This window comes from Pongo abelii, chromosome 16 (assembly GCF_028885655.2).
Source record: "Pongo abelii isolate AG06213 chromosome 16, NHGRI_mPonAbe1-v2.0_pri, whole genome shotgun sequence".
Lineage (NCBI taxonomy): Eukaryota > Metazoa > Chordata > Mammalia > Primates > Hominidae > Pongo > Pongo abelii.
Window position 1 is genome coordinate 103,013,201 of NC_072001.2, and position 18,492 is coordinate 103,031,692.

Below are 18,492 nucleotides of genomic sequence, written 5' to 3' on the forward strand. Positions count from 1 at the left end.
CAGCCAGCAGAGGACACACTTCCCCGCCATCCAGAAATGGGTTTGCTTCTCAGCCGAGGGACAGCAGGACTGGTAGAGACTGTCAGGCCACACAGAGGCCTGCACTGCACCCCCATGCTTGGTGGGGGGAGGGAGGGATGGCGGGGCTGGCTGTCCACAGGCCGGGAATGACAGGGAGGCTCACTGGAGGTGGTGCACTTTGGAGGGGCAATGTCAGGGGACAGCTTTCTCTTGTTGGGCCACAAGACTCCAAAAGGACAGCCCGGTGACTGATTCCCAGCACTAGAGACGAGGCGGTCCGCCACGTGTTGGTGTATGCATATATGTACATATATGTGTGTATTTATAGATATTTATAGAACAGGACAGGGGCATATCACAAAGGGGGCACAAGTTTTCAGCAGTGGTCACACCTGGATGTGTCAGCTCACCACTACAACAGACTAAGTCACAGATGTAGGGGGTTGGCTTTGGGCCTGGGGGAACCACTGTCAAGTCACAGAACAGCCGCTCAGGCAGGCTTGGAAAGGGAGGTCTCTGAGAAGAGGAGGGATCTGTTTAGAGGTCGAAGTGGGGGCTGGGGCTCTGAGGATGGGATGGTCTTGCCTGACCCAATCAGCTGGCAGTTGGAGAGAAAGCAGAGAGAAACAGGAGAGAGAAAAGTGAGCAGAGAGCTGATGAGGCAAGTGCAGAACACAGGTGTGCCACAGCAGCTGTGGGAGGGCTGGGCGCAGGTGCAAGTGTGGCAAGATTCCTGGGAAAGTGGGGCTGGAAGGGAAAGGGGAAGAAGATGGAGGGAGGAGCCTGAGCTTCGCAGTTACTGCCTGGGGGCTGTGGTGGCCCTCCCCACCCCATACACGCTGGCCTCTTCCAGGGCACCCAGGGCAGTGCACCCACCGTTCAAAGCAATGCTCAGACCCCTCTGGTTTCCCTCTTCTCTGGTCACCCTGTCTTCAAACCCACTGGCCCGGGGCCACCTCTTGCTTTTGGGAACCCAACGCAACAGCCACCAGGCCTGATAGAGAAGGAACACTGCTTTACCAGGATGATGGAGCTAAAAGGGACGGATGGCTGGAGTGATCACTGGAGCCCCCTCTGGGCAGTCAGAAAGCCCAGGACCCTCTGAAGGGACCCTGGGGGAGGTAGGGAGGACAGGCAACCGGCTGCCACTGGCCATAGACTTATAAGCCTAAGAGAGGAGCCTCAGCTTGTTGGGGGTTGCGGGTCACATAGGTGAGGCTGAGACTTTCCTGCTGGGAAAAGCCGAAGAGGGAGAGTCCATGGCAAGGGAGGTGGGTGGGCTTGCTGGGCGGAGCTCAGCCGGGCCAGCATGCACTGTGGTCCTCTCGGCTGAATAGCAGAGGCGACCTCTAGAAGCAACAGGCCAAGGTGCGTGACCCTGCTGGCTGGTGGTAGTGCTTAGCGGGGTCCAGGGACCCTGCCTTCAGCCACATGCTAGCAGCTATGATGGTACCTGGGAGGCAGGGAAGGGGACTGTGTGTCTCTGCCTGGCCCGTGAGGTGTGTTGTGGGTTGACTGTGTGTATGGGGCTCTCAAGGTTTTATCCTAGATCACCACTGGATTGTCAACAGATAGAGGAGGTGGGACCCTGACAATCACCCCTGCTCTGCAGTGGATTTGGCTCTCAGCACTCCCAGGCTGGGAGCTGGATGCCCTCCCTGGCAGCATGACTCAGACTTCACAACAGGTACGGAGTGCCCAAGGTGACATTCCTAGGCCTCTGGCCGCCTCCAAGTACAGCCCCACACACAACCCCCTCCAAGCTCTCAGCCCTTACACCATAAACCATGAGCTCTCTGACAGCTCCAGAGAGCACCCATGTCTGCCAGCTTGGACACAGAACCTGTTCCAAGAGCCCACAAGCTCAGCCATGGAGGCTGGGGGGCTTTGGGGCTAGTGGGGGCCAGCCCTGGCAACTGCGTCCAGCCGGGATACTCTGTACCTGCAGCTAGGAGTCATCCACGGGCCCCCGTAGGTGTGCTGACGGTGGTCGTGTTGATGTTGCCGATGATGCTGAGGGCCTCTCTCAGCACGTGGTGCATATGCAGCATCTCGTCACACTGCTGTGCCTGCTATGCTGACTCCTCCATCAGCGTGTTCTGGTCCCCATGCGAGTACAGGTTGGACAGCAGCTCGGAGAAGATGAACTCCATGGTCTGAGAGTGGGCAAAGAAGGAAGGAGGTTGGGTCCTGATGCCTGCGCTGCCCTGGCCTCCTGCTGGCCCCTGCTGGGACTGTGTGCTGGAGTTAGAGCCCTGAGTATGGCTTTTCAGATGCAGCTTCTACACAGCTTAAACTCAAAGATCTGCCTCCCCACTGCCCTTTTCTCACTCAGATAGGGACACTGAGGTCCAGAGGAAAGGTGACCTCTCGAAGTCACAGATCTGGGAGGGGACCCTGGACCTATCATGCTACCAGGACACCTGTCTACTCAGTTTTTTCAAATTTTTTTTGGAGATAGGATCTTACTCTGTCACTAGGCTGGAGTATAGAGGGCGAGATCACCGCTCACTGCATCCTCAACCTCTTGGACTCAAAGTGATCCTCTAACGTCAGCCTGTCGAGTAGCTGTAGCTAGGACTATAGGCACATGCCACCACCAAGCCCAGCTATTTTTTAAATTTTTGTGTAGAGGCCAGGTCTCACTATATTGCCCAGGCTGGTCTCGAACTCCTGGGCTCAAGCTATCCTCCCGCCTGGACCTCCCAAAGTGCTGGGATTACAGGCATGGGCCACTGTCCTCAGTCCCACATTATATTTCTATGAGACAGCTCTGGTGTGGACCGTGCCTCCCTCCCTGGACCTGGTCCCATAGGGCTGGTTGGCATCTCCCCCAGGCCAACATGGCCACCTGCATCCCCAGTGCCACAGGAGCCCCCTACCCCCATGAGGCGGTGCATGCACGTTGTAGATCATGATGTGCATGATGGGCTTGGGCTTCACACCAAACATGAGGTCCCACACGGTCTTGTTGACAATGGCCATGTAGGAGTCCACCAGGTTCCGGGTGGTTTCCATTTGCCACTGCAGCTGTGGGTCCATGGAGTGCATGAAGCTGTGGAAGCCATTCTCCTCGGCCTTGCTGTCCTGTCACAGAGAACGCAAGGGCATCAGTGTGGCCAGGCCATGCAGCCAGGCTCCAGGAATCCCTAGGATCTCAGTCCCTCCAAGGGTACCTGGAACATTGAAGCACAGAGAGAAGCAACTGGCCTGAACACACACCCAGCTCCCCACATGCTCTAGATGGTTTCAGGCCTCTGCCTCTCAGGACCCCAGACTCCCCTGATTCAAATCTCGTCTTAGTTCTGACTCTAGTGCCCAGAATTTGCCTCAAGTTACCAATCCAGAAATTGGAAAAGAACATCTCCAGGTCCCTTGCTTGAAGACCTGGCCAGAGCTTGTGCCAGGCTGCAGATGCCTGGCAGGAGGCAAGAAAAGGGCATACTCACTTTCCCCTTGTCCTGGGAGGCCCACGCACCAACACTGGCACCGCCGCTGCCACCAGGGAACACAGCAAAGTAGACACACACAGAGAGGAAAACGGGAAGGGTTGAATGAACCTGGGACACTGCACCCCAACTTTAATGTGTTGTTGAATTCAATTAGCTAATATTTTGTTGAGGATTTTTGCATCAGTATTCATCAGTGATACTGGCCTGTAGTTTTCTTTTTTGGATGTATCTTTAGTTTTGGTATCAGGGTAATACTAGCCTTGTAGAATGAGTTTGGAAGTATTCCCTCCTTCTCTATTTTTGGAATCGTTCGGGTAAGGTTGGTATTAGTTCTTCTTTAAATGTTTGCTAGAATTCAGCAGTGAATCATCAGGTCCCAGGCTTTTCTTTGCTGGGCGACTTTTCATTACCACTTCGATCCCATTATTTGTTATTGGTCTGTTCTGGTTTTGGATTTCATCCTGGTTCAGTCTTGGTAGTCTGGATGTGTCTGGAAATTTATCCATTTTTAGTAGGTTTTCCTATTTGTTTGCATATAGTTGCTGATAATAGCCACCAGTGATCCTTTGAGTTTTTGTGGTATCAGTTGTCATGTTTCCTTTTGTTTGACAATGTTGTTTATCTTTTTTAAAAAAACAACTTTTTTTTTTGAGATGGAGTCTTGCTCTGTCGCCCAGGCTGGAGTGCAATGGCACAATCTTGGCTCACTGCAACCTCTGCCTCCCAGATTCAAGTGATTTTCCTGCCTCAGCCTCCTGAGTACCTGGGATTACAGGCGCGTACCACCACCCCGGGTAATTTTTCTATTTTTAGTAGAGACGTGGTTTCACCATGTTGATCAGGCTGGTCTTGAACTCCTGACCTCAAAAGGTGCCCACTTGGGCCCCGCAAAGTGCTGGGATTATAGGCGTGAGAATCCGTGCCCAGCCCACATTTTGTTTTTAAATTTTACTTATTTACTTTTTTTTTTCTTTTGCAGACAGGGTCTCATTCTGTTGCCCAGGCTGGAGTGCAGTGGTGTAATCATGGCTCACTGTAACCTTGAACACCTAAACTCAAGAGATCCTCCCACCTCAGCCTCATGAGTAGCTGGGACTACATGCCTGCACCACCACACCTGGCTAATTTTTCTAGTTTTTGTAGAGAAAGGGTTTTGCTATGTTGCCCAGGCTGGTCTTGAACTCCTGGCCTCAAGCAATCCTCCTGCCTTGGCCTCCCAAAGTGCTGGGATTACAGGCATGAACCACCATGCTGGGCCTATATATACATTTTCTTTTCCAAGTTATATAAAGTATTCTGTATGCATCCTTCTGGAATTTGTTTTTCTCACTTAATATTATATTGCTAAAGTTCTTATTGTTGTTTATCGCTGGCATTCATTCTTTTTGACTGCTTGTGAAATCACCAGAAGATAGAGATCCTGAGATCTCTTAAGAACTGCTGCTGGGAGTATACACTTGTATGACCACTTTGGAAAACAGTTTGGCTCCATCTCATAAGGTTCAATATTCACACTCCTCCCAGCCCAGCAATTCTACTCTACGTGCAAGAGAAATTCTTGCCTATATAAAACAGGGGATGTGGACAAGGAATGTTCCTAACAGCTCTGTTCAAAATAGCAAAAACCTGTTGCCCATCAACTGGAGAGTAGGTGACTAAATTGTGCTTTTTATTCCCTTTGATTTCCTGTAGTCTTATGATGCCAGTGGCTTTCCCATGGCTAGCTTGGGGAGGGGGATACTCTTGGCAATTGAGTCTGTGGTGGCAGTCCTGCTTAACCCTAGGGCAATTGCTGCTGCCCAAAACAAGAGTAAACAGAACAAGGTGCCCCATTGAGCCAATGCCTTGAGTGCCTGGAGGTACAGTCTTGTACCTGTGGGAAATAGCCATCATACAAATCAGTCTTTTCAAATGCTCTGTCACTGGGCTGAGTCCAAAGGACATCCTCCCTTAAAACATTACAAAGTTTATTGGGGCTACCATTTATCGAGCATTTATCATGTGCCTGATCATGTACTAGTGTACTAATTGCATGCATTATTTTATTTATTTACTTATTCATTTATTTGAGATAGGGTCTCTGTTTCCTGGGCTGGAGTGCAGTGGTGCGATCACAGCTCACTGCAGCCTCAAACTCCTGGGCTCAAGTGGTCTCACCTCAGCCTCTCGAGTAGCTGGACTGTAGGCCTAAGCCACCAAGTCCAGCTAATTTTTTAAAAAACATTTTCATAGAAATGTGGTCTGGCTTTGTTGCCCAGGCTAGTCTCAAACTCCTGGCTTCAAGCGATCCTCCTCCTTCAGCCTTATTATTGCATTTAATCTTCACCATCACCCTGTAAGAGTGCCTGGGGGTAGGTGCTCCACACAGTAGCAATGTAGCAACCTCCACTCATAGGTGACAATGAGACTCAGTGTAGTCAAGCAACTTCTCAAAGGTCACACAGCTGGAGGGTGGCTGAGCCAGGATGAAGACCTAGGACTCTAAAGCTGGTGCGCCAGTAAATGAGAAAATCTCTGGGGGTTCAGGATCGCTTCCTCCCAAGAAATCTTTCTCCAAAGGTTCTAAAAACAATAACAGAGCCATCTTTCATAAAGCAAACAAAACCAGCAGCCCCTTCATTTTAGAGTGGGGAGGCGGGATAAAGACTAGCTAAGCTCCAGGGCATCCCATTTTAATCCTACACATTTATCAGGCAACTGCCAGCACAGCACCCCAAACCTAAAGAACCATGCACAGCTGTTTCTGTGGGGCATGGCGTGTCCATGGATGTAAAGATTTTCCAGTGTGTGTTTACAGGCCAGTGGCATCATCCTTAGTCACAGGTTAAAGGGCAGCTAGGCCTGGCCTGCTAGGCACAACCGTGAGAATCTGCTGAGCTTTCCAACTAGTTTATCTGTTGTTTGCAATGAAAGATGCCCTGAAAAGAAGGGGTGTGGGTGGGAAGAGTTCTGATTTGAGGTCCCCTGATCCGGGCACTATCTCCTTCCCCAGTCACAGGAATCAGAGGACTCCATCTGTAAACACAGGCTCAAGCTATGTCCCCCAACCCCCTCTTTCAACCAGGTGCCACCCTCTGCTTCTCTTCCATAGACAGCCTAGGCTGCCAGCCTTCCCTTAGGATCTGTGCCCTCGGGCCTGGCTTAATTTTTTCCTCTCCAAAGAGCCATCTGTAGGGCCAGAAGCCAGTAAAGCCTAACTCATTACTGGACACCAGTTCCTTTGCCTTTCAGTGATTCCTACCTTACCCTGGGGTTTTATGTTTCTTGTCTCAACACTAACATTTCTCACAAGTTGAATTGTTCACTCCAGCCAATTGAAGCATGCTCTTCTTGACACAGTTAGCTCTCGGCACATGGTTGGTGCTAAAAAAAAAAAAAAAAGAGCATTATGTCAATTTCATTGATCAACAAAAGTGATGGCTCCACTGCAAAGTCAAGTTGATAGTGCCTGGACCTCTGAGTTCAAGAGCCTTCTAGACAAAGGGCTCTGAGCTGAAACATAAGCATGCACACATATGCATCTCTCTCCGTCTGATGAGATAATTTGGATATTTGGTTGTTATCCTTGAGCATTTTCCTACCTCATTAATGCACGTGTAGCCAACACAATAATAATCATAGCTAATAACAGCTAAAGCTGAGGACTTTCCTGAGCCAGGCAGTGGCTTTAAAAACTTTAATGTTTTCACATAGACTCTCATTGAATAATTTCTGTTTTTCAGATCAAGAAACTGAGACTTACTATCACATTTGGGATTAAGTTTAAAAAAAAAAAAAGAAACTGAGGCTTAAAGCTGTCTAGTATTTCACAGCCAGCAAATGGCTGAGTTGGAACTTGAACCCAGGCAGTAGAGCCCCAGGATCCTGTGCCTTTACCCATTACCTAGTGTTGGCTACACAAAACTAGCGTGTACACATCTTCAACTATAGTTTAAGCTGTAGTTTAAGTGGGTGACATATTTTTCACCACACATTATGTAGGTGACTTTCAGTTTGGGGGTATTCTACTTACACAATCTATTGAGCTGGATATTAACTGAGAACAAATAGAAACTAATGAACTCTGAAAAACACAAAACGTGAGCAACATGATGTCACCACAAAAGACAAAACAGCCCACAGCCTTCTTGTGACTATTTTGCTGACAGTCCAGGACCTAATAATCAGCCTGAACTCAGCAGTGCTCTGTTCCCTTGGGAGACACACACACACACACACACACACACACACACACACGAGAAACACACACACACACACTACAGTTGGTGGTTGTGCGGCCCTGAGCCTCCAGTAGGCGAGTGTGAGGAATGTTGGGACTAGATGGGTCGGGCAGAAAGGTGCTGGGTCAAGGGGAGGAGGGGGCAGCCGGGAGCGCGCGCACGCTCTGGACTCGTGCAACCCCCAAAACGGGTGCGCGCGGGGCGCGCCGGGGTGAGGGGTGAGGGGTGACAGGGAAGGTGGCAGGGTTGGGGCAGCCCTTTCCCAGGCGGTAGCGGGGGCGGTGGTGCTGTTGCCCTTTTTTTTTTTTAGTGTAGTGGCGCGATCTCGGCTCGCTGCAAGCTCCGCCTCCCGGGTTCACGCCATTCTCCTGCCTCAGCCTCCTGAGTAGCTGGGACCACAGGTGCCGCCGCCGCGCCCGGCTAATTTTTTGTATTTTTAGTAGAGACGGGGTTTCACCGTGTTAGCCAGGATGGTCTCGATCTCCTGACCCCGTGATCCGCCCTCCTCGGCCTCCCAAAGTGCTGGGACTACAGGCGGGAGCCACCGCGCCCGGCCGCTGTTGCCCTTTTAAGCTGCGGCTTGACAGGAGCCGCCCCTGCTGTCGGTGGAGTCGGTGACAAAGGGAGCAGCCCCGAGGCCGCCACACCGCTCCCCGCCAGGCCTCGGTGCCCCTTGCCATTTTCCATCCGCGCTCCCACGAAGGTGGAGGCGGCGGGGAGAGGCGGAGCCGCCAGAGCTCGGCAGGGCCGTCCCGCCGGGTGGTCGCAGCAACGACGGCGGCTCCCCTTCCGCGCCCCTCCCGCCGGAGATGAGGGGAAGACGTCCCTGTCAGGGTTAAGGCCGCGCTCAAGTTGCTGGCGTCTACCTTCCGCAAGAACTAGGAGCGGCGGCCGCGGCTCACGCTCCACTGCAACACGACGGTGAGGCTCCGGGCGGCGGCCTCCCAGGGCAGGGCGAGGGCGGAGAGGGGGAGTCCCGGGACCCACGGCGGCCTACCCAGTAGAGGCCCCGGCCCCGCCCCTTTCTCCCTCAACGGCCCGGCCCCGCCCCTTTCTCCCTCAACGGCCCGGCCCCGCCCCTTTCTCCCTCGACGGCCCGGCCCCGCCCCTTTCTCCCTCAATGGCCCGGCCCCGCCCCCGGGACTGCGCGAGACTTGGGTTGGGGGAGGCGGAGGGCGCGTCTCTCCCGCTCCTGGCGCGGGGCTGGCTTGGGGGCTGCTGGCCCCTCTTGGCCGCCATCGCTGCGCACGGAGGTGGGAGCCCGCGCGGCCGGAACCCTCTTGGGACCCACGGTCGCCCTCAGCGGGACTGTTCCCGGGACCGCGACGGGGCGGGGCAGGGAGCTCCAGCGTTGTTTGAGGCCAGGCGCGGAAGGGAAAAGGCCTCTAAGACTTTGGGGTTTTTTGCCCGGGCGCGGTGGCTCACGCCTGTAATCCCAGCACTTTGGGAGGCCGAGGCGGGCGGATCTCCTGAGGTCGGAGTTCGAGACCAGCGTGGCCAACATGGTGAAACCCCGTTTCTACTAAAAAATACAAAAATTAGCCGGGCGTGGTGGCAGGCGCCTTAATCCCAGCTACTTGGGAGGCAGAGGCAGGAGAATCGTTTGAACCCGGGAGGCGGAGGTTGCAGTGAGCCGAGATCAAGCCATTGCACTCAAACCTGGGGGACAAGAGCGAGACTTCTCTCAAAAAAAAAAGTGTCACTCTGTCGCCCAGGCTGGAGTGCAGTGGCGGGATCTCGGCTCACTGCAGCTTATGTCTCTTGACAGTCCACGAGTTAAAGCGATTCTCCTGCCTCAGCCTCCCGAGTAGCTGGATTACAGGCGCCCGCTACCAAGGCTGGCTAACTTTTGTGTTTTTAGTAGAGAAGGGGTTTCACCGTGTTGGCCGCGCTGGTCTCGAACTCCTGACCTCAAATGACCCACCTCTGCCTCCCAAAGTGCTGCTGGGATTCCAGGCGTGAGCCACCACGCCGGGACCCAAGGCCCTTAAGTTTTAAGGCCTCATTCTTCAGTGAGGTTTTCCCTGTTCCCGCGTCTTCGGCCAATTGTTTTTTTTTTTTTTTTTTTTTTTTGAGTCAATTTGTCCAGATATCTTTAATTAGCAATATGTTTAAATAGTTACAAGCCTTTCCTTCTTTTCTTGTGACAGTTTGAGTTGAATTTCTATCATTTGCAACCTGTCACTGTAAGGCACAAACATGACCACGCAAGATGCGATAGTAGATTTAAGCCAGTTGTTTTTAAGTTTGTGTTTAAGGAGAAACTGACAATGAAAACGGACTCGTTGACGGAGGAAATAGCACCAGAGAATGCAGCCTCTGGTGCTGTTTGAGCGATCCCTCTCCCCGGGGCCTGGCCGCGTGCTGCTGTGTTCTGGAAAGGCTCATTGTACAGTCAAGACGGCAGGTAAGAGTCCTGTACAGGTGTCTGCCCGCTTTTCTTTTCAGGCTTCTGTGTCAGCTGTTTTTCCCCTGTAGAATGTGTCCCTGACGTCCACCCCTTAACCGTACCCAATTTGTCTTTACATGTCTGACCATCAAGGCTCTCCTGGTTCATATTCGTTTCATGCTGATATTTTCCCTTCCTCCCCTCTTTAGTCCTTACTATTTTTGCTTTCGTCATGTTATGCTATATTCTGTAAGCCTTTTTAAATTTTTTTTATGGTGGCAGGGGAAAATATTTTATAGTTATGCTTTGTGCTTTTTATCTTCCAGTCAGTAAATGCTTGGTAAATATTTGTTTTATTGAGTATATGACCCTATTCTAGCTATATTGTGCTTGAACAAAAATCTTAACTGCCTTGTAAGTTAACTGCTAAGAATTTGTCAAAAGTGCAGAGCTACATCAAGAACTTGTCATGGATAGTACAGAAAGGTCTCTAAGGGCTTGCTGGAAGTCTGTACATTGATTTCATATGAAAGAGAGTGTAAGAAGTGAAAATGTAAAGCGTGACTGGAGAGCCAGAGAGATAAAGCAAGGGTCCCTTTCTCCAGATCCTTTGTAACAGTATTATGTGATCTCTCTTAGAAATCATTCTGAAAGATAATGCCAACTCGGAACCTAGGAAACCATCCAGTGGGTTTCTGCAGGTTATGTGGTTCAATTCCTCATCGGCACCTTTGTTTTCTCTGCCTCAGTTTGCTTACAATGATGTTCTCAGTAGCTGTAATTACTGTCTGTCTTTGAATACTTAAGGATTTTTTTTTGGCTCACAGGGGTATATGTGCATTTTTATTTAACCAAGTGTTAGAATTTTTACTCTGCTGTTGTGGGCTCTGCATAGCTACTTTGGTTGTTTAGTTGTAAAATGATTAGCAGGGAAAACCGTGTGTGTGTGTGTGTGTGTGTGTGTGTGTGTGTGTGTGTGTGTGTTTTAAGTTTCTTTTGTTGTCAGAAAATTTAGAATTTTATTTTATATGGTAATTCTGTCAGTTTACTTTATTCTCCACCCCACATTTATTGAACAGCAAAGTATGAAAGTAATGTGTCCCATAACTAGCTTTCAGAAGAATTACAACTGCTGTATATCTGAACTTTCTTTTCTTTTCGAGATGGATTCTCACTCTGTCACCCAGGCTGGAGTGCAGTGGCACGATCTCGTGCAGTGAGCTGCAGCCTCCGCCACCCAGGTTCAAGTGATTCTGCCTCAGCCTCCCGAGTAGCTGGGATTACAGGCGTCTGCCACCCCACCTTGCTAAGTTTTGTAGTTTTAGTAGAGATGAGGTTCACCATCTTGGCCAGGCTGGTTTTGAACTCCTGACCTCGTGATCCACCTGCCTCGGCCTCCTAAAATGCTGGGATTACAGGCGTGAGCCACTGTGCCTGGCTGAACTTTCAAGAAGAAGTTTGTGCATCAATTTTCAAAAAATTATGGTATCAAAAGAGAGCTGTGTCCTACATTTGGAAAGATGCAAAAACTGAACATTCTGGCAGGCAGTTTTGCTTGCTGGTGCTTGAGATAGAGCCACACATTGGTCTCAGTGGATTTATGGAGAAAAATAGATACAGAAAGTTATTTCTAAATAAGACCAAAAAATCCTTTTCTTGAGCAGTGACAGGTAAAGAGGTTGTCTTGGTTAACCTTGAAATGTGTAGCCCTTGATCAAGACAGTTTTATGGTGGGGATGGTAGTGGTGATAAACTTGTTTGAAATTTGTCCACTTATAGTAACCTTTGTGGTAGCTGTCACAGACAACTTCTTCCTCACAGGCCTTAAAATTACTATAAAACTAATAGAATGGAGGAGAAACAAGGGACCTGAATAATTAGATGCTTAGATAATTGTAATGTGTTTTCATAACCGGTGAAAAACAGCAGTGTTAGAAGCACTTAAACATTCTATGTAAGGAACACTACCTGAATTTATATTGCGATTTTTGAGCACCATTCACTGTTTAAAAACTGGCATATTGTAGGTCATATTTTAAAGACAAATAGAAAACTTATCTTTTCAAGATTGATATAAAGGTTAACCTTATGAAAATTACAAAATTTAAAGCATATGATTCGAAAGTATTAATGCATAGGTTTAAATATTAGTCATCATTTTAGATGTCTTTCAAAGTAGATTGTCTCATAAATATTAAACTGAACAAACTTTGAACATGTTGTAGAGTTTGTGCTAAAGGTTAAGTTTCCTGTGGTGGTGGATATTTTATAATATGGATAACAAAACCTTATTTTAAGAAATTTAGAAAATTTTTCAGCAAAACTAGAAAATATTACCGATAATTCTCCCACTCAGAAGGTATCACTATCAGAATTTTGTATTTTCCAGTCATCTGCTCATCTCTTCTCTCCTATGCTTGTATATGTTCCCTCTCCCTTGAAAAATCAGATTTTTTTTTGTAATCTGCTTTTTCGCTCAACAATATTGTAGATCCGTGTCATAACTTCCTTCTCTACAGTGGCTTCAGTTACTGTGCGCTTTCTGTTGGATGACTATACCATCTAGCCAGTCATGTTTCCTGGTACTGAATACATAGGGGTGTGTGTGTGTGTGTGTGTGTTTCTACCTTAACTAATGCTTTATACATCAATAGGTAGAGCTGAATCCTTGAAACCTTCCAAGTGGTGGCTTTCAGTTCTCATTGCTGAATTGGTTTCTAGCGATGGAACAAATTATATTGTATGGAAAGTTGTTTTTGTTTTTTTTTTTTGAGATGAAGTCTCGCTGTTGTCGCCCAGGCTGGAGTGCAGTGGCATGATCTTGGCTCACTGTAACTTCTGCCTCCCGGGTTCAAGCGATTCTCCTGCCTCAGCCTCCCAAGTAGCTGGGATTACAGGTGCCTGCCACTACGCCGGCTAATTTTTGTAGTTTTAGTAGAGATGGGGTTTCACCATGTTGGCCAGGCTGGTCTCGAACTCCTGACCTCAGGTGATCCACCTGCTTCGACCTCCCAAAATTCTGGGATTACAGGCATGAGCCACGACGCCTGGCCTTTTTTTCTTCTAGGTACCAGCATGTATTTATCAGTTTGGTAAAAATGTTAGAAAGTGTGCAATACAATGGGCAGTCTCACAGTCATGGCACAAAGTATAATTATCTTTGACTTTCTAGAAAGCAGTTTGGCTTTCTAGAAACTTGCCTAACCTCTCCCCATTTAGGCAGGATGAATTCTGACTATCCCAAGGTGGCCAGCCTTGTCCCTGTGATTCCAGATCTCCCAGAAAGAGAGGTCTAGTCTCAGGGAAAACCCAGATTTTCTTGGCTTAGCCCACCTTGACAGCTCATCACTGGAAATGGGGTGGGCTGGTAGAGTCCTTTGGTTAGGTTTTGTGTCAAGAGAGGGAGGTGGAAAGATGGGAGGGAGGTAGCAAAACTGGCCTAAGTGGAACTCTGTAAGTTAACATGGAATGGCAAAGGGATGTTTCTTCCAAGGAAGAAATTCTAGAGAAGGAAGGAAAGTGGAGGGAAGGCAGCAGTTCTCAAAGTTTTGGAATCAGGACTCCTTTACAGTCTTAAAAATATATTGAGGGCCCAAGGAGCTTTGGTTTATATAGGTTATATCTATTGGTATTTATCACTAGAAATTAAATCAGAAATACTTAAACTATTCTTTAAAAGCTCACCACATATTGTTATAAATGCTTTTATGAAAACATTTCTAAACCCAAAGTAGCACAATCTTACATTTTTTGCAAATTTCTTTGATGTTTGGTATGTCATTTTCATCTGCATTCAATTCATTGTGTGATATTTGCTTGAAAAAATGTGAACAATGTCCAATCTCATACAGATAGCCATTTTAGATCATTGTGGAGATATATATAAAATATATATATATTTTATATATATAATATATAATATATATTATATATTATATATTATATATAATATATAATATATAATATATAATATATATTATATATAATATATAATATATTATATATAATATATATTATATATATTATATATATTATATATATGTTATATATATATTTTTTGAGATGGGGTCTTGCTCTGTTGCCCAGGCTGGAATGCAGTGGTGTAATCACAGCTCACTGCAGCCTCAGTCTCTGGGGACTCAGGTGATCCTCCCACCTCAGCCTCCAGAGTAGTTGGGACTACAGGTGTGTATCACCACACCTGGCTAATTTTTTGTATCTTTTTGTAGAGACAGGGTTTTGCCATGTTGCCTAGGCTTCTTTTTTGATACTCCATCAAAACTTGGTTTTTCTTGAACTTTGGATCTTTTACCCTTGCATGATATTATGATATCATGCATTGGTCATTTAGAAAATAATGTTCACTGAGATCTTCTACATGTTGATACATTTGATTATACAGTATCAAAATACATTCGTCAATGTCACCATCAATCTCATCAGAATACTTTTGGAAAGCTATGGTGGATATAAGTTTTCTAAAATTCTAATTTTTTGTTCAAAAGCTTGAATTTTATTATTAGCAATTTTATTATTGAATTTTATTATGGCCTGTCTGTTGTTTTTCTCGAAATGACAGAATCTCATTTTTTGAGAAAATGTCTCCCAAAAACCCAAGTTGAAATAACATTGTTTGTTAGTCATCCTTTCAAGTAAAAATGGTATCATTAAAGTGGTTAATTCACTTCACGACTTAGTCACATGAGGGTTTTTTCTCAGGCAGTCTGCAGAAATGCTCATGTGTACTTCCAGTTTCATCACTTGAAATATTAAAAAGATATATTCAAGGATGAAGATGTAGTACAATTTTCACTGCTTCATCATAGACATTCTTTTTATTTTTCAGACAGGGCCTTGTTCTGTCACCCAGGCTGGAGGAGTGCAGTAGCATGATCATAGCTCACTGTAGCCTCGGCCTTCTGGGCTCAATCCTCCTGCCTCAGCCTTCCAAGTAGCTGGGACTACAGGTATGCAACCACTATGTCCAGCTAAATTTTGTATTTTTTGTAGAGATGGGGTTTCACCATGTTGGCCAGGCTGGTCTCAAACTCCTGACTTCAAGTGATCTACCTGCCTCGGCTTCCCAAAGTGCTGGGATTACAGGTGTGAGACATCATGCCCGGCCTGCCCTTCCTTTTTAAACCTTTCCTGTGCATAGTAAAGAATACCATGACTACTGAGTTTGGTGTTACTGCCTTTGTTTGTGCTAAAGTACCAGCATTTTTACCCACTATTGTATTTGCACCGTTACAGCAAATGTCACTATGTTAGTATTCCTGTTAAAATAGTTTGGACCTGGGCGTCTGAGGGCCCCACTTTGGGAACCATTGAAATAGGTACTTAAACCTACTATGTATCATATCTTTTCATCTACAAGATTTTTAAAAACATGATTTCAGTTAATTTTTTTTGTAATTTTTACAATATGGTTTTGAGGGGTTTCAGTCCAGAGCAACAACATGTATTTTATTTTGCTTATGCTGAAGTTTACTAGACAAATACTAACCTAATAGAATGAGGTCCTAAATCTATTTGCAGTTTCTTTAGCCAAAAAAAAAAAAAACCCCAAAACTAAACACGTAAAAATGGTCCATAAGGTGTATTCCCAATGCATGTTGAAGAATTTGAAGAAGAAAATGCAATACTCAGTAAGTGGTGTTCATTATGAATAGGATTAATTCTGAAGAGTTTCTTTTAGCCTGTAAAGAGATTTGGGACATAGTAAGAGAGGAATGAGAAGAATGAGAATAGTAAAATAAACCATTATTGAAGAGATATACTGCTAATGATGTCTTCCTTCCATACAACTTGCTTTTTTCTTTTTTCTTTTCTTTTCTTTTTTTGAGACAGAGTCTTGCTCTGTCATCAGGCTGGAGTGCAGTGGCGCAGTCTCAGCTCACTGCAACCTCCGCCTCCCTGGTTCAAGCAATTCCCCTGCGTCAGCCTCCTGAGTAGCTGGGACTACAGGCATGTGCCATCATGCACGGCTAATTTTTCTATTTTATTTTAGGAGAGACAGGGTTTCACCATGTTGGCCAGGATGGTCTCAATCTCCTGACCTCATGATCCTCCCACCTCGGCCTCCCAAAGTGCTGGGATTATAGGCGTGAGCCACTGCGCCCGGCCAACTTGTTTTTCTTAAAAGAACCTTTAGTAAATATTTGGCTTCTGTGGCTTCAGCTATAGTTCAGATTACTGTTTTCAAAGCAGTGTGTCCTAGAGTTGTTTGTGCGAAATTGTTTTCCATGACTTGAACCTAGTTGTTCTGAAGCTAATATATAATAATAATGGCTTCCCCAAATTTATAATAGAAAACAGTACAAAGTAACAGACTATTAGATGGGGGATGGAAGGAGAAGGACAAGGGTTGAAAAAGTATTGCATGCTATGTTCACCATCTGGTTAATGGATACATTTGTACTCCAAATCTGAGCATCAAGCAGTATCCCATGTAACAAACCTGCATATGTACCCAGTAAATCTAAAATAGATGCTGAAAGAAAAGTTCTTCCATATCAGCAATAATTGAATTGAAGGTGTAAAACTGTAATAAAAATTCAGACACTACAAAGTATCATGTAGTTAAGCTACAAAAAAAAAACCCTAAAACCATCTATAATGAAAATTTTAGGAATTGATCTTAAAGGAAATCCAAATAAGTAGAGAATTATCATGTTAATGGATGTGATAACAATATTAAATTACCTTATTTTTCCAATAAATCTAATATGGTCATTGATTTTAATAAAATATTTGATTCTAAAATGTGCATAGAATATTAATTTTTAATAAATAACTTGATTAATTTTTAAAAATGCAGAGGGTTGGACTTGCCTTATCAGACATTGGAACTTATTACAAATATATGGGGAAAAATGTGGTAACTGGTTAAGTTTTAGTTTCCATTAAGAAATACTGGATCTGGCCGGGTACAGTGGCTCATGCCTGTAATCCCAGAACTTTGGGAGGCTGAGGAAGGCAGATCATCTGAGGTCAGGAGTTGAAGACCAGCCCTGCCAACATGGCGAAACCCCCTCTCTACTAAAAAAAAAAAAAAAAAAAAAAATTAGCCAGGCGTGGTGGTGGGTGCCTATAATGCCAGCTACTCAGGAGGCTGAGGCAGGGAGAATCACTTGAACCTGGGAGGTGGAGGTTGCAGTGAGCTGAGATTGCACCACTACACTCCAACATGGGTGACAGAGCGAGAATATGTCTCAAAAAAAAAAAAAACATGCTGGATCTCACTGGCAATGGAAAGGGAAAGGAAAGTTACTGATGGCAACATATTACTTATGGTAAATAAGCAATGAAAAGATGCTCAATATCATATGTCATTAGAAAATTGCAAACTAAAATAGTGAGATGCCACTGCATAGCTATTATAATGGCCAAAATCCAAAATACCAACACTACTGAGAGCTGGTAAGAACAATGAGCAGAAATAACTTATTCATTGCTAGTCGGGGTGCAAAATGCTACATCCACTTTGGAAGACAGCTTAGCAGTTTCTTATGAAACTAAGCACACTCCTAGCCTATGATTCCATAATTGTGCTCCTTGGTATTTGCCAAATGAGTTGAAAACTTATGCCCACATAAAACATGCACACAAATGTTTATACCAGTGTTATTCATAATTACCAAAACAGAAACAACCAAGATACCTTTCAATAGGCAAACGGACCAGCACTCTATGGTGTAGCCATACAATGGAATATTAATCAGTTCTGTATAGAAAAAGAGCTGTCAAGCCACAAAAAGGCATGGAAGAACCTTAAATGCGTATCACTGAGTGAAAGAAGCCAATATGGAAGCCTACACACTATGTGGTTTCAAGTATATGACATTTTCAAAAAGGCAAAACTGTGGAGACAGTAAAAAGATTGGTCATTTCCAGGGGTTCCTGGGGAGAAAAGAAAGGAGGAATAACTAGGTAGAGCACAGGGGATTTTTAAGGCAGTGAAACTATTATTCTGTGTAACATTGTCATGGTGAGTACATCTTATTATACCCTGTTAAAATCCATAAAATGGACACAACAAAGAGTGAACCCTAATATAATTATGAACTTTAGATAAAAATAATTTATCAACATTGGCTCATCACTTGTAACAAATGTAATATGCTAATGTTAAAAATACCATAAGATGTTAAAAATAGGAGAAATGGGGGTGGAGTGAGAGAGTCTGTGGACACGCAGTTTAATTTTCACTAATATTGTCTGTAAACCTAAAACAGCTCAAAAAGTAATGTCTATTTTTATATATATATAAAATATATATGTGGTTATTACAATATCTTATTGAGATTAATACACAGTGAGAGATTGTGTCTAAGAACTGACATGGTCTTTAATTTGAATAACAACATTGAAATACTATATTAGTGTATTTATAAATTAAGAAAAAGTA

At 45.5% G+C, this 18,492-nt stretch overlaps 1 long non-coding RNA gene across 1 annotated transcript; it reads right to left on the minus strand.

Annotated features, from left to right (window-relative positions):
* Window positions 1-2,984: 2,984 nt before the first annotated feature.
* Window positions 2,985-8,717, minus strand: LOC112129127 (uncharacterized). Its single transcript, XR_010137486.1, has 3 exons — window positions 8,560-8,717; window positions 6,715-6,836; window positions 2,985-3,108 (listed from the first exon to the last, which is right to left on the minus strand). It is a non-coding gene; the product is annotated as an uncharacterized LOC112129127 (long non-coding RNA).
* Window positions 8,718-18,492: the final 9,775 nt, after the last annotated feature.